Source organism: Crinia signifera, chromosome 1 (genome assembly GCF_055691185.1).
Source record: "Crinia signifera chromosome 1, ASM5569118v1, whole genome shotgun sequence".
NCBI lineage: Eukaryota > Metazoa > Chordata > Amphibia > Anura > Myobatrachidae > Crinia > Crinia signifera.
In genome coordinates this window covers 419,891,361-419,906,524 of record NC_139217.1, presented here as the reverse complement: position 1 = coordinate 419,906,524, position 15,164 = coordinate 419,891,361, and the positions used below count along the sequence as shown (strand labels likewise).

The 15,164-nt window shown below is 45.8% G+C and overlaps 1 protein-coding gene across 1 annotated transcript in view; it reads left to right on the top strand.

The window, feature by feature from the left end:
- The window catches only part of ATG10 (autophagy related 10), a 138,094-nt gene that overhangs the window by 12,002 nt on the left and 110,928 nt on the right, over window positions 1–15,164 (top strand). The window contains exon 2 of the mRNA XM_083151848.1: window positions 11,465–11,606. The gene's annotated coding sequence lies outside the window, so the exon portion shown is untranslated. The remainder of the gene's footprint in view (window positions 1–11,464; window positions 11,607–15,164) is intronic.

Sequence of the window (15,164 nt, the reverse complement as noted above, 5' to 3'; positions counted from 1 at the left end):
GCAGGAAGGAGCCTGCACATGCTGCGTCTACACATTGCATTTTTAACAGGATGCCGTGGAACAGGAGCTGTTCAGCAGGATGCTTACTAAAGAGGATATATACATAAGCCTGTTGCATCCTGCTAAACAGGATGTGTGTAGACACAAGAAGCTGCATCCTGCTAAACAGGATCTTGTTCAACTGCATCCTGCTAAAAAGGAAAATGTGTAGACAGCCTATAACTGAGGTTATTGCGACTGGACCTGTTTTTAAGGTCGTCAAGCTTATTTCTTACTAGTGAGCCTGCTCAAAGCAAGTGCTTAGCAGTGTTTCAGAGCCACACAGACACTAGACATATATGTTTGTGTGTCTATATATAAAGTTCAGTGTTGTAATAAGGATACTCACCAATCCTTTTCAGAAAATTTCAAAAGTTTATTAAATTTTATTCAAATACGCATGGATGTACCAAAATTTCGTTCCACCTTAATCATGGTGAGCAATAGCCTTCACAAGAGACAGCAGACTAATTGGCATTCTCACAAACCCATACTGTATTTATAGTACGGCAATTATCGGAGGAAGTCTCCTCCTGTGACTCCAAAAAACAAATAAACACACTAATTTATAAATTTATTTATACCTATTCATAACCCCCATGGTCCCCATCACATATGTAATAACCATGGAACACTCACAAATGTAATAACCATTGAGCACTCATCCAGGTCTGATACACATATATACCAGCCGTTCTACTCGCTTATTGTCATGAGAGGCCGGCGTGCATTCCACTGTGGCTGTCTTGCATTCCACCTCTTACCGGAAGCAGACACACATCAACAACCACTCATTCCCATGCACATCAATCCTAAGGGTTGAAATGAGAATAGCCTGCTCAAATGCTTCTTATAAATCCTTGAAATGAATAATTGATGGTTGCTATATCAGGATAAGTATCCACTGAAAATTTTTGTTTTATTTATAAGAAATTTTTTTGCGATATCGAAGTTTGTCAACATCGATATTTGAAGTATCATACGAGAAGATGTATGAAATAGAGACATTAATGGTGGATATCTATTCCACAAACTTCTTGATATAAATAATATGGTACAGTACTTGTGTACTAGCACGGCGCCCATGATATTTTGTCGCACGACATATAATCGCATTGCATCGCATGGCATACACCCGATGCAATGCGATGCGATTTAAAATTGTATAAGCCCCCTATACGATATTTTATTGTACAAGCACCCTAATCGGGGCTTACAATGTTAAATGCACCCCCACGCCACCCCCACTATGAACGTGAACCCGAAGCGTGGCAAGTGGCGGCGGTACGCGTCCTACGACCTTTTCATACCCCCACTATCCACGTCGGCATGGAGTTGATTTTATATAATGCCCGAAGCGTGGCGAGCGGACGCGTATTACTTTACATGTATCCCGCGTCCCCTCGCTCCGGGCTCGGTGGCTCGCTGCACTCGCCACACTATATAAAATCAACTCCACGCCGACGTGGATAGTGGGGGAATGAAAAGGTCATAGGACGCGTACCGCTGCCCCTCGTGGGCTCGCTGTGCTCGCCACGCTTCGGGTTCACGTTCATAGTGGGGGTGGCATGGGGGTGCATTTAACATTGTAAGCCCCCATTAGGGTGCTTATACAATTTTAAATCGCATACCATTGTATATGCGATAGAATGGCATACAATGCCATACAATTCGATGGTATACAATTTAAAATTGTATAACATCGCCTGCCATCGCATTGCATTCCTTATGGTCTGCGATGCGATGGGCGCCGTGCTAGTACACAAGCACCAATAATAAATATGCTGCCACATAAGGGGCACAGGAAACTAGCACATGATGATTGTACAGTAGCATTTAACAATTATATAAATGTCATTATGTGTCCCAAAAAGTTAAAACTTAATTTTTATTACTTAGAATAAAACAAGCAAAATATTGTTTAAAAATTTTTTTTCTGAAATAAAATCCTGTGAAATGATAAAATGAATATCCGCTGTGTGTAATTCTTTTGGTTATACGAGATGTAATAGAGTATTGCTCAATATAAGGCAGTTGGATTCACTTGACCTGAATGGTTAATACAATCACCTTTGGTTCATGGATAATATTGGAAAATAAGGATTATTAATTATTCCTTTCTCACAGTGGCGGTTTTTATCTATGGGCTGCAGCCCCACCAGGTAAAATCCGCCACTGTAGTGAAGCCAGATGCAGTCTGTGAGACTGATCTGGCTTCACTGTGACTGGCAGTGACTTCCAATTGGAATTTTGACCTGCCGGTCACAAAGGCAGTCCCATTGGGAGGTGTTCCCTCCCTCCGGGACGCCTTTGTGTGGGCTGCCGTGCAAAAACGTGTATAGGTACTGCGCACGCGCTGGTCCCGGTGCCTGTAACTTACATTGTACAGGCGTCGGGACCAAGATTGCTTCTATGGGCTGTTGCCCAAGCAGCCCATAGAAGTTGGCTGCATGCGCAGTACACGTGTGTACTGCGCATGCGCCAGTCCCGGTGTCTGTCACTCATCACAGCACAGGCGCCGGGCCCAGGATGGGAGAGGAGGCAGCAGCAGCGGCGACAGGGGGAGTAGGGAGTAGATACTCTTCTGCAACAGTTTCTATTTATATAAGTTGGCAACTGTAGCTTGTCTAATGCAGGGACGTGCAGTCAGGGGAGGCAGTGCCTCCCCTGTCATTAATGATTAATATAATAATACAATTCAAAGTAAATACTTATGACACATATTATTTATCATAAGTATATGCTTTGTATTATTATAATCATTTTTACCATTTTCTTTTTTATTCGTTTATGCGGCATCAAGAGCGGTGCCTCTCGCTGTCTATATTACAGCAACAGACACGGGCGGGCAGGTCTGAGCACCGGGCTGTAAAAGCTCATTTAGAAAGGACATATAGGTGGCACCTATAGCAGTGCCTCGGTGACAGGGACGTGCTTTCTGCCTATATGAAAGCACACCCCTGTCACTGAGGTAGAAGTGATTGGGCACAGTGGTGCTGTCTCAGTGACAAGGGCGTGCACGTCCCTGACCGTCACCGTGGCTCTTCTATAGGGGAGGTGCCCGCTATTTATAGCACAGCGCCATTTTTATAAGTGAGCGGAACTTTTATTGCCGGGGGGGGGAGCAGGACTTTTATTGCCGGGGGGGGGGCGGGACTTCTATTGCCGGGGAGCGCTGACCTGTCTTGCCAGGGGGAGCGTGCGGAGCTGGGCTAAGCTCCCACCGGCGCACGCTGAGCTCCCCTTTCCTATCCGGTGTCACTCTTATGCCTCCCGCCGGCGCTCTCATTTTGTGTCCGGGTGCCTGTCCCGGAACGCTCTGGATCTCTGCTGGAGGTCTGTCTGGGCTGCTTGCAAGCAGTGCCTGGACCAAACGGTAATGTGTGTCTGGGGGCTGTTTTTTTTTTTTTATGGCACAGGTGTTTGTGTTAAGGGACAGACTTGTTTGTGTGTATCTGTGTATTTGTATTGTATCAGAGGTGTGTATTTGTGTAAAGTGACAGAGGTGTGTGTTTGTGTAAAGTGACAGAGGTGAAGGTGTGTACTGTTTCTGTGTGCTTGTGTAAGTAAAATAAGTGTTTTTAAATGAAGTATATTTGCCTAATGTATTAGCCTCAGAGGTTATTTTAAACAGTATTGGGCCAATATACTTCATTTAAAATCAAACTTATTTTACACAATCACACAGAAACAGTACACACCTGCCTATGTATGTAGGCAGACGCCATGGCAGCTTGGTGGAGCCAGCAATGGCGAACGCTTTGTCCAGCTTGCTTCTTTCAGCGCTGACAGGCAGGAGCTGTTCTTTCTGGTCACTGCTGCTTATGCAGGGGGCAGCTACCGCACCTGCCTGTCAGCACAGAAGCAACCTGGACCCAACGCTCCCCACAGAGCCTGTCGGCGCTGGCTCCACCAAGCCAGTGCCTCACCAACCACTAACCTCACCGCACGTCCCTGGTCTAATGCTGTACAAGTCTCCCCCATTCTAGACCTAACTACATCAGAGCCATACATTTATTTATTTACAGTTTCTTATATAGCGCAGAAGATTCCGTTGCGCTTTACAATAGTAGACCGTGATAAAACAAACTGGGTAACAACAGACAGACTTGGAGGTAGGAGGGCCCTGCTGCAAGCTTATAATCTATACATTGATTCATACTTCAAAAATATGTCTATTCTGATTGAAATTCAGTGACATAGACAATTATCAGATGTTATGTATCCTATTCTATACGATGAAAGAATAAAATTGGCAGAGGGAAAAGTCACAGTTTATAAGAAGGTTAGTGGATACAGATTTTGCATATGTCATAATGAAACATTGTTCCCAATGTTTTATTTCAATTGCAAACAATTATAATATGTCATATAATTGTCATGAACCTTTATTGTCAGTCCATACTACAGATCAATGCCAAATTAGGTCCTGCTATATGCTTATGCTCGCTGTTAGTTTAGAGTTATTAAAATGCAGGTTTTATTGGTTAGCAGCCTTCAGTGACTGCTGAATGAGGCTGCCACAGGGCCCCTGCCTGTTAATGTTACATGTATGCAGCGAGCATAATTTAATGGGCCAGACTAGTCGCACTCGCCATGTGCACCAAGCCTGCCTGTTCCTGCGTGTCACTGTGTAGTCAGTAAAGTGGTCTGGATATACCAGCGGGTTCTGGGTGGGCGGCTCATCGCTGCTGTATGTGTGTCCGATGGCAGCTGTGTGTGCGCGCTGAATAGTCCTGCGGCCTTTCGCGCATGTAAAAATTATTCTTTTTCCTATATAAGGTAAGAATTACAGGTCATAATGATGAATGAAAAAGTTTGCTTGGCAATTTTACCACTAATTTTGACACTTTCACTTGGCACTCAAAGGGTTAAATAATCCACAAACTCATATTTATATGTGATCTGTATGAAAGGTCAACCGTCTCTAGGTCAATACTATATAGTCGACACACAAGGTCAACAAAGACAAAATGTTTAACACATGGAAAGGTCAACATGAGATTTTCATGATTATTTTCAGGCCCTCCAGCTGTCCCATCATGCCTTGCCACAGTTTTCCTATTAGGGAATGCTAAAACTATGGCAGGGCATGCTGGGATGGATTCGGTATGAATTCCCGACAGGGTCAAAATCCCGAATGGGTCAAAATACCGACAAGGACAAAATCCCGAAATGGACAAAATCCTGACATTTAAAATCCCGACAGGGTCAAAATCCCGACATTCAAAATCCTGACAGGGTCAAAATCTCGACATATAGAATGCACAAGTGAAACAGTCTACATGACTTTCGGTCGACAGGTGCGAGGTTGACATGGGTTTTTTCACTGTTTTTTGACCCGAATGTCGACACAGTCGACATGGACACAGTTGCAAGTGAACCGCAGCCCCTCACATCGCTCGCTTCGCTCGCGATGCTTCGGGCACGGTGCCTCGCTGCATTTGGCACACTATTTTATTCTCCCACCACACCGTAGTGGATGGTAGGGCATGAAATACCGCCTGTCGACACATGTCGGTTAAAAAAGTGTCGACCTCGCACCTGTCGACCGAAAGTCATGTAGACTGTTTCACTTGTACATTCTATATGTCGGGATTTTGAATGTCGGGATTTTGTCCATGTCGGTATTTTGACCCAATTCGGGATTTTGACCCGGTCGGGATTTTAAATGTCGGGATTTTGTCCTTGTAGGTATTTTGACCCATTCAGGATTTTGACCCTGTCGGGATTTTGACTGCATCCCGCTGGGATGTGTAGTTTCACAACAGCTGGAGGGCCACAGTATGGCCATGGCAGACATACTGTAGACTATGATTGGGAATGTACAAGAAAATGAGAAGTAGCACTAATACACCAATGAGATATTATTGGTGGTTTAGCTAGGATCTATCTATGTATTCATTTTCAGAGGTGTATCAAATTTATCCGTTCACTTTATGTGTTTTTTTATTATTCAATTACCTTATTTTATTTTAAGTATCTCATTGGTGTATTAGCGCTACTACTTTTTTCTTTTTTTTTTCTCTTTTTTTTTTCTTGTATACTTTCTGAGGGATTGCTCTTTCCCTCAAGTAGCCGCTTCCCCCTCACACCCCTTGTCAGCGCCCAATTGGTTGCCTAAGCAACACCCATCCATCTCTATGATTGGGAATGTTAATGTGTGCTGATCGCAGCAGTAGTGGAGCAAGTAACCCCCCCCTTAAAGCAAGCCATTCAAGAGACACGGTACACTAATTGGAGATCCACGTGCTCAGGTGTTGACATTGGGTAAATGTATTAAGATGGGATTTCTATTGAGGAAAATATGTGGCTACGGGCAACCAGACAGATTGTACTTCTTATTTATTTAGCATCTTTTAGAAGATAATAGATATAGGGCCAGATTCTCTAAGCTTCAAAAGTGATAAAATGGAGAGTGATAAACAGCCAGCCAATCAGCTCCTGCCTGACATTTTTCAAACACAGTCTGTGACATGGCAGGTAAGATCTGATTGGCAGGCTGTTTATCACTCTCCATTTTATCACTTTTGAAGCTTAGAGAATCTGGCCCATAATCTGATTGGTTGCCAATAGTAACATCTTATCTTCAATAGAACTCCCATCTTAGTAAATGTATCCCATTGACCCCAAAAAAACATGAAATAACCTTTTTCTCATGTTGACCTTTTGGGCTCAACCTAAATATTGTCAACCCCACGATGCATTGCACACCCATTTACATAATAGTGTTTATTGTACGGTGCAATGCATACTGTAAGTCACAAGTGTAATTTGTTGATATTTGTAGCACTGAAAAAAAATGTAATGTCAGGATTGTTTTTTACAAGGGTTAACAATAAAGTTTGGTTTCAAAATACTGCTTTTCGCTGAGTCAAGTAGTTCAATATGCTTAAAGTTTTCACCATCAGTAATTGTCCTCAGCATCAGCAGTTATAGTGGAAAAATCAGCGACACTACTGACGGACCCACCGAGCATGAAATTTATGCTTGACCTTGGATCAGCAGACAGTTTGACTGCTATTGACAATTTACAGGTATATCTGTGACTTTGTGAATGTCACTAGAACGCTGCCTTGTATAAAAGAGAAACTTGTATTTTGCTGACTAAAGTAAGATAAAATATATAAAATCTACTTTAAATCCAATGCATACGCATTGTACCCCTTTACTGCTGTATTCACCATTAATCACATAGATTGTGGTCAAGCAAGAGCTGAGCTAATTTACAGATAGTAAAAAATGGGTACTCTTTACCTAGAAGGGCGCCAGCGATTGGAATCGCGGGCGTCGGGGGTAAAAATCGCGGGCATCGCGGGTAAATCGCGGGTACATAAAAATCTGCTGCCCGCGATGACCGCGATTTTCTCATAGGGAACAATGTTAAAAAGGCTGATTGACCGCGATTTTCATGTAAAATGCCTCAATGCCCGCGATTTGGCCATAGGAATCAATGTTAAATGGGCTACAGAGCCCAAATAGGCACAATTAACCCTTAAATGTCCCCCCAAATTTTTAACGCCACCCCACGATCCACGCCAACCCGAAGCGTGGCGAGCGGCGGCGGTACGCGTCCTCCAACCTTTTCATGCCCTACTATCCACGTCGGCGTGGAGTTGAGAATAGAATAGTGTGGCGAGCGCAGCGAGCCACCGAGCCCGAAGCGTGGCGAGCGGACGCGGATACCTTCACAGGTAAACGCGTCCCTTCGCGGACTTCACAGGTGTCCGCGTGGCCACGGACACCTGTGAAGCCCGCGAGGGGACGCGTTTACCTGTGAAGGTATCCGCGTCCCCTCGCGGGGCTCGCCACGCTTCGGGCTCGGTGGCTCGCTGCGCTCGCCACACTATTCTATTCTCAACTCCACGCCGACGTGGATAGTAGGGCATGAAAAGGTCGGAGGACGCGTACCGCCGCCCCTCGCGGGCTCGCTGCGCTTGCCACGCTTCAGGTTGACGTTGATCGTGGGGTGGCGGTAACAATTGGGGGGGCCATTTCCCAGTCAAGGTTGCCTATTTGGCCTCTGTGGCCCATTTAACATTGTTTCCTATGCCCACATCGGGTCCATTGAGGCATTTAACAGTAAAATCGCGTCGGTCGGGCCATTTAACATTGATTCCTATGGGAAATCGGGTGCATCGCGTCGCGGGCATCGCGGGTACATTTATGGCCGGCCGCGACGCGACCGACGCGATTTCCATGTTTAACATGGGTTTCAATGGGAAATCGCGGGCATCGCGTCGGTCGCGTCGCGGCCAGACATAAATGTACCCGCGATCACCACGACGGGCGCCCTTCTAGGTAAAGAGTACCAAAAAATGTGTTTCCACTTCTCTTGCACAGTTTTTTACATTCTCTATTTGTCCACTTAATGATAATACTAATAATAATTATTATTATTTTTATTTATATAGCGCTCTTTCACCAATAGGACTGAAGGCGCTTAACAGATATAATGAATGTAATCATAGGCGTGCGTAGCCCATTTCCTTAGGGGGTGCACCATCCATCACTGCCTACTGGGCATGTCCATTGCCGCCTAGTGGGCGTGTCCATCACAGCCTTTTTGGCGTGTCCATCACATCCTACTGGGCATCAATGCAAACTAAAAAGAAAGTGACTTATTTATGTATAAAAAAAGTTACACCATAATGCCTATTACACATCAAACACCCATTACATAGTATACCACATGCCACAATGCCCATTACACGTTATACCATACACTGTAATTCCCAATGCACATTACACCAAACACTGTAATGCCCATTACACCACACACCGTAGTGCCCATTATACCACACACCATAATGCCCATTACACCACAATGCCCATTACATGTTGTGCCTCACACTGTGATGCTCATTACACATTGCGTCTAACACCATAATGCCCATTACACATTATGCCTCAGACTATGATACCCCTTACACGTTACGCCTCAGACCATGATGCCCATTACACATTATGCCGCATAAGTGCAACTTGCCTACATGCTCGTTGCCGAGGGGTTTCTTTCTTGATGCAATGGGTTTACATGGTCATTCCCAGGGGTTTCATGCTCCTTGCTACGGGCTGAGGGTGGGCTACATGTTCGCCAACTGTGGCTGCAGGAGCACAGCGTGCCAGTACTCCCAGAATCAGCCGTTCCGGGTAGTGGTGGGCATACTGACAGATGCTAGAGGTGCAGGAGGACTTTTAGCGTGTTTCCTTTAAGGTGGTGGCCATTTATTTAGTAACACAGGGTCTCTGAGCCTCCACTTCCCCCACCCACTTTTCCTGGATCCTGTATTTTTAACTTGAACAGCAGGTGCTGATCCAGTTGGAGATAGGCAGCAGAGTTCCTCACTGGATTGTCCACCCCCCCTTGCTTGTCCAGTGCTTCTGCCCCACACCTGCCTGCCTTAAATTATCCTCCCCAATTCCATCACACACCTCACTACCCTGCATCCACATTTGTCCCCACTTATCTGGGCAGATGTACCCCCTTTGCAGAGGTGCCAATTTATTTATTTATTTATTTATTTACAGGTTCTTATATAGCGCAGCAGATTCCGTTGCGCTTTACAATAGTAGACAGTGATAAAACAAACTGGGTAACAACATACAGACTTGGAGGTAGGAGGGCCCTGCTGCAAGCTTACAATCTATAGGGATATAGGGGGAAACACAAGGACAGGCACCAGTAATACCATAGCAGTCCCACCAAGTTACAAGTCCAGAAGGGTAGCTATATAATACATAAGTGCCTCAGAGGGTTATGCATGTAGAACTTAAACATTATAGGCTTGCCTGAAGAGGTGAGTTTTCAGGGAACGCTTGAATGTTTGGATGTTTGCCAATGAAGAACGCAGAGGAGGAGATCACCAGCTGCACTCCCAGCCCACTGCTTTTGGCAGCCAGAGGCAGAGCAGGTTCCGGTGGCGGCGAGTATACAGTACACTGTTCCCTTTTTTTTTTTTTTTTAAAGGCAGGTGCGGGGAATAGCCGGCAGAAGGGAGCCTCTCCCTGGCTTAGTGGCGTCCCATCACCCACCAAGCTTTCCATGTTCCTGCTAGCGCTGCACTCGCGGTGCTCACCGTGCTATGGCGCTCTCAGCAGAATCACAGGCTTGCACGGCTCCTGACCATGTGCTGCACCTCCAATCAACGGCGCCTCTCTGAGATTTTGCTCAGGGGTGATGAGAACTGGACGGTATCCAGTTTGAAACAGCTGCCGGGTCAGCTGAGATGTTGTAATATCCACTGTTATTATGCTGTGATACAACCTCAATACACATTTTTTTTTTTTAACTTCTATTGAGTGCTGATCTATCTCCTTTCCCTCTGCAAGGTTGGGTAAGTGCTACTATATATATATGTGCAAAGTGGTATGGCCTCTGCGCCTTCAGTGTTTTTTTCAAATGCAAATAGTTGATACTACAACAATCCTTCTAGTAATTTTATATTCTGCGTACCAGCAAGTAGCAAGAAATTCACATGTAGCAGTATCTCTCTCTTGAAGGGAGATGTCAGCTGCCCGCCCCCACGTCATTGTTCCATTAGCATGGGGGTTTCCATATTCTAATGGCCTTCGCCGCCGCCACACGCACCCAGCGCATGCACATATAGGACATTATTTTTATTATAATTATTATTGCCTTTTTTATATAGGCTGAGCATAGAACCAAAACATAAATAAAGAGTTAGTGGTAGTATATTTGAGGTGCATTTTCATTTAGTATATAACTCAAAGTCTGGAACATGGGAAGTTCTTAGGATACACTTTTAGATATACATGATCTAAAAGCAATAACTAAGCTAGAAGGCCAGTTGACTTTCCAGTAAGCATTCTGCTAAATAAAATGCCCAACTGGTTTTCTTCTTGAGTGCCGGACAGTCCGTCCACTTACTGCGCACGCGATACTGACATTCCACCCAAGCAACAGCACTGTATCACTTACAGCAGCTGTCATCACGCCTGTCAACGGGATTTAAGCCTCTGATGAAGTGAATCTCTCGCCAAAGTCCTTCAGGAGGTGGGAAAACAAGTAGTTATTTTCCCTTTTAGCAACCCACAATCCCTCAGCTTGGATGACAAGACTATGTGAAGGTTTGTTTTCTTGGAAGGAAAAGGGTCAACAGATGTCAAGACCTTGTGTATCATGACCCTGTGGCAGTCATAGAACAGTGTAAGCAATAGCACATATGAATGATGTGGCTGGATTATTTACTGTAACAAGCAAGAGATGATTTATTATGCAGTGGCACACAATAAATGGGTGGGCTAGATATATATCATAGCCTGACAGGTGCCATATATCATGTTTTTGCTCTTATGAAGCCACATAATTTACTTTCATGCACTATAGAATCCTTAGGTCCTCGTCTCCATGACATTCCCAGCATGCACTTGTTTTATTAACATCTTTCTTGTGTTTTTTCAGGTTACCTCACAGCCTGATGCCAGTAGAAACAAAATTGAAAATTTAAGGGGGCAATTTGATGTCGGCTCACAATGTATAAATGTGGACATTGCTGTAGAGTAGCCCAACATTGCAGATTTTGCTACGAGGCAAATTTGTTGAGGTAAGTGGTAATGATGTGCCATTCTGGACAGCCATTGTGACTGAACTGTCACCTAAGAGTCTTTATACTTCAAAAACATTCATTTTTACCTGGGCCCGGGTCTGGTCTGCAGTAGGGGTGTCAGCACCGAGGGTTCTTGTGTACTCAGCTGTGACCGTGGTGGGCCAGTGGAGGGCGCTGGGTAGCAGGATATAGAAGGTTTGGTATGTGACCTACACAGGGAAACCAGGGCACAGTAACTCAGTGTTGGCAACGACCAGGAACAGGGGCGCAGCCTCCTGCTCTGGCCCTCTGGGTACAGGCTGGGACTGAGGCTGGAGTTGTGCCTTGAGACGGCCTGGAAGCCGAGGTTGACAGTGAACAGTCTGGAAGCTGCGGGAGTTGTCGACGTAGGATGTCGGCAGTCAGATGTGAGGCGACTGGAGGCACCAGTATAGCAACAGGATGGATTCTCAGATGAGACTGGGAAGCCGAGCAGAGCGAACCAGAGGGTTGGCGGAGACCAGAAGCAGGGGCGCGGAGTCTAACTTGCCAGCGGTGTTCACCAGGAAGTCCCGCAAGGAACTATGGGCTTGGCTGCGTCTGGCAAGCAGGTCGCGGCCCCCTGTCCTGGTCCTCTGGACGGGGGCTGGGAGTGAGGACACTGGAGAAATGAGGAAATGTCTTTGGAGACGGCCTGAGAGCCGGGGAAGATAGTAGACAGCCTGGGAGCTGTGGGACAGCCTGGGAGCCGGAGTTGTAGTTGGCAGCCTGGGAGCTGCGAGACGGCCTGGGAGCCGGAGATGACAGTTGGCAGCCTGGGAGCTGCGGGATGGCCTGGGAGCCGGAGTTGGCAGCCTGGGAGCTGCGAGACTGCCTGGGAGCCGGTGATGGCAGTTGGCAGCCTGGGAGCTGCGGGATGGCCTGGGAGCCGGTGGTGATGACCTGGGAGTCGTCAGTACATGATGTAGATAACCTGGAGAGAGTGACAGAACCTCTGGAGACACTTGGGAAAACCGTTGACACAGGATGTCGACAACAGATGTAGATGTGACAATGCTTGAATGCGGCAACTGATGGACGTCGGAGATGACACGGATGTTGTTAGTCACCAGGAGATGACGGAAGCACAGAGATGTCGACAATAGATGATAACGTGACAATACTCAGATGCAGCAACTGATGGATGCCAGGGATGACGCAGATGTTGTTAGTCAGGGATAGACGGCAGAAGCTGAGTGTCGACTGTGAGGTAGACAGTGCCTGTCGGCAGATCAGGACTGAGATGGAAGAAAGTCACTGATAGGTTTGAAGGTAGTTTGGCCTGGAAGCCAAGGGGTCTAGCCTGAGAGCTAGTGGAGATTGCTAGCCAGTGCCAGTGGTATCCTCTGCAGGGAATAGCTTGCTCACTCAACCGCAGGATGGAATTAGCAGGAGTCTCTGGAGATGACCGGAACCAGGTAAGTAGCAGCAGAAGCAGCAGGACACTTGGAGATGGGATCACTGGAGACTGGATAACCAGGAGCCTTGGAACTCTCTGTCTCTGGGGTAACCACTCAGGAAGCAGAATGAACAGTTGTTCAAGGCAAGGAGGACTCTGGGAAGCTGGCTTATATTCCTCCAGGTGATTGCTAATTGTCTGCAGCTGCAGCAGCAGCCAGAACTAAGAATTATACCTTGAGTACCTGGAACATGTGACTAGTGCAGAACTCAGGAAGCTTCATTGGAGTTAATCACTGAGGAATGGAAAGCAGCTGCAACAGCAGCAGCTAGGAACCAGACCAGCATCAGGAAATAAATGTGAAACAAGTCAGGTTCGTGACAAGGGGCATGGGTCCCGCAGTTGCATGGAGCTACTGAGCAGCGTATGCTGAGCTGGGGAGAGATTCTGTGCTAAGGTGGCAGCCTGTCATCTCTCCCCCCAGACATCTCCATCTTGTTTACTTTTTTCACGGGGCGTGGCCTCGCCACATCTGAAGGCCCCACCCAGTGGCCACACCCCAACCATTTTAAAGGGGCACGGCTAACCTGTCAGCACCCCTAAATACGTTTACCCTTTTAGGGTCGGTTATAAAACAGAAAGAATGTAATCTAATGGGCCCCATACATCAGCAATCACAATTTATGGATTTTCAGATATAGGGATTTTTGGCCAGATAAATGGATTTTACAATGTATCTGACTTTGCCCACACATTACAGATTTATTTCAGTGATCGGCAGATTTTTCCATCTAAAGATTGCATCTTCATATTTGGAAATTGCCCCAATCGATTGTCATTTCAGCTGTTCATAATGTAAATAGATGAAGAAGACGAATTGGGAATGCCCACACATATAAAAAAAGATCTGCAGATAATACCAAATTATTAAACATGTTTAAAAACCTGATTAAGCAATCGATTGGCGATTTTGATTGGGATTGCCAAAAGGGGGAGCCCACACATCTAAAATTAATTGTGGCAATCATCTCCATATCTGAAAATTGTCACAATTAATTGCTGATGTATGGGGCCCTTAACAGTGCAGTGAATCTGGGCAAATGTACAATGTGTCACCTGGCACGTTCATTGCTGCACACTCACATTCTGCATCTTGTCTGGTCTTGCAGGTCCATGTCATCTCAAAGTCATGGTTACTATTACATTAAGACAAAACACTTTATTTATCGCATTAAAAAGGTGAGTAATCCCATTCACCAGCTCCACAATAAATAAATGATGTAGAAGTCATCAAGCCCCGCCCCCAGTACGGTAAATCTCTCAATTTGCGGGGAGGGGGTAAGGCTTAATGGTGTGATTTGCATATTTTGCCCTGCCACTACCCAGAAAGCCACAAATCGTGGTAAATTACAGCTGCGGCTAGGGAGATTCAGGGGGTTCCGGAGGTATCGGGAGGGTTGCCTACCATTCCGAGGGGCCGGGAGGGGGACCCGATTTTCGGGAGCCTCCCGGCCATTCCTGGAGGGTAGGCATCCCTGCCCAGATGTCCAAATGAATAGTGGTGACTAAAAAAATACATAAACTTACACACATTGAGATATGTGCTAAGTGTTTTTGCTAAGCTATTTAAGGTAGGCGATTTCCCTGTGTCTAGCTCACCCATAGAGAGCCCATACACATGCAGTGTGCTAAGCGATTTTACCTAAGAACAAAAATAAGCAGGTTAGTGGTCCAGGATAATGTAGATCACAATTGCATGCACTGACTTAACTCGCGGGCGAAAGCAACGTGCGGGACCGTGTATCGTAATTGCTCGGGGTATACACACGGAGCGATCTGTGCTTGCTTTCTAAGCGATCTAGTCAGATTGCTTAGAAAAGAGCATAAAATTGCTCCTTGTGTATGACCCTTTATGTATTGATTGTATTTACTTTCTTAACCTAAATCAAAGCATTATATATTTTTCCAAGGTGGAATAACTTGGCAGCCTGAACATCCTGGAGCTGCTGTTTTACCAAAGAGCTGTTTCCAAAGAGAGCACAGGGACTTCAGAGTAGCCAGTGTAACACAGAGAACGCGTGAACTGAATTTTTATAAAAGATCTTTAAAATGCAAGAGAGAATAATTCCGCTCTTACA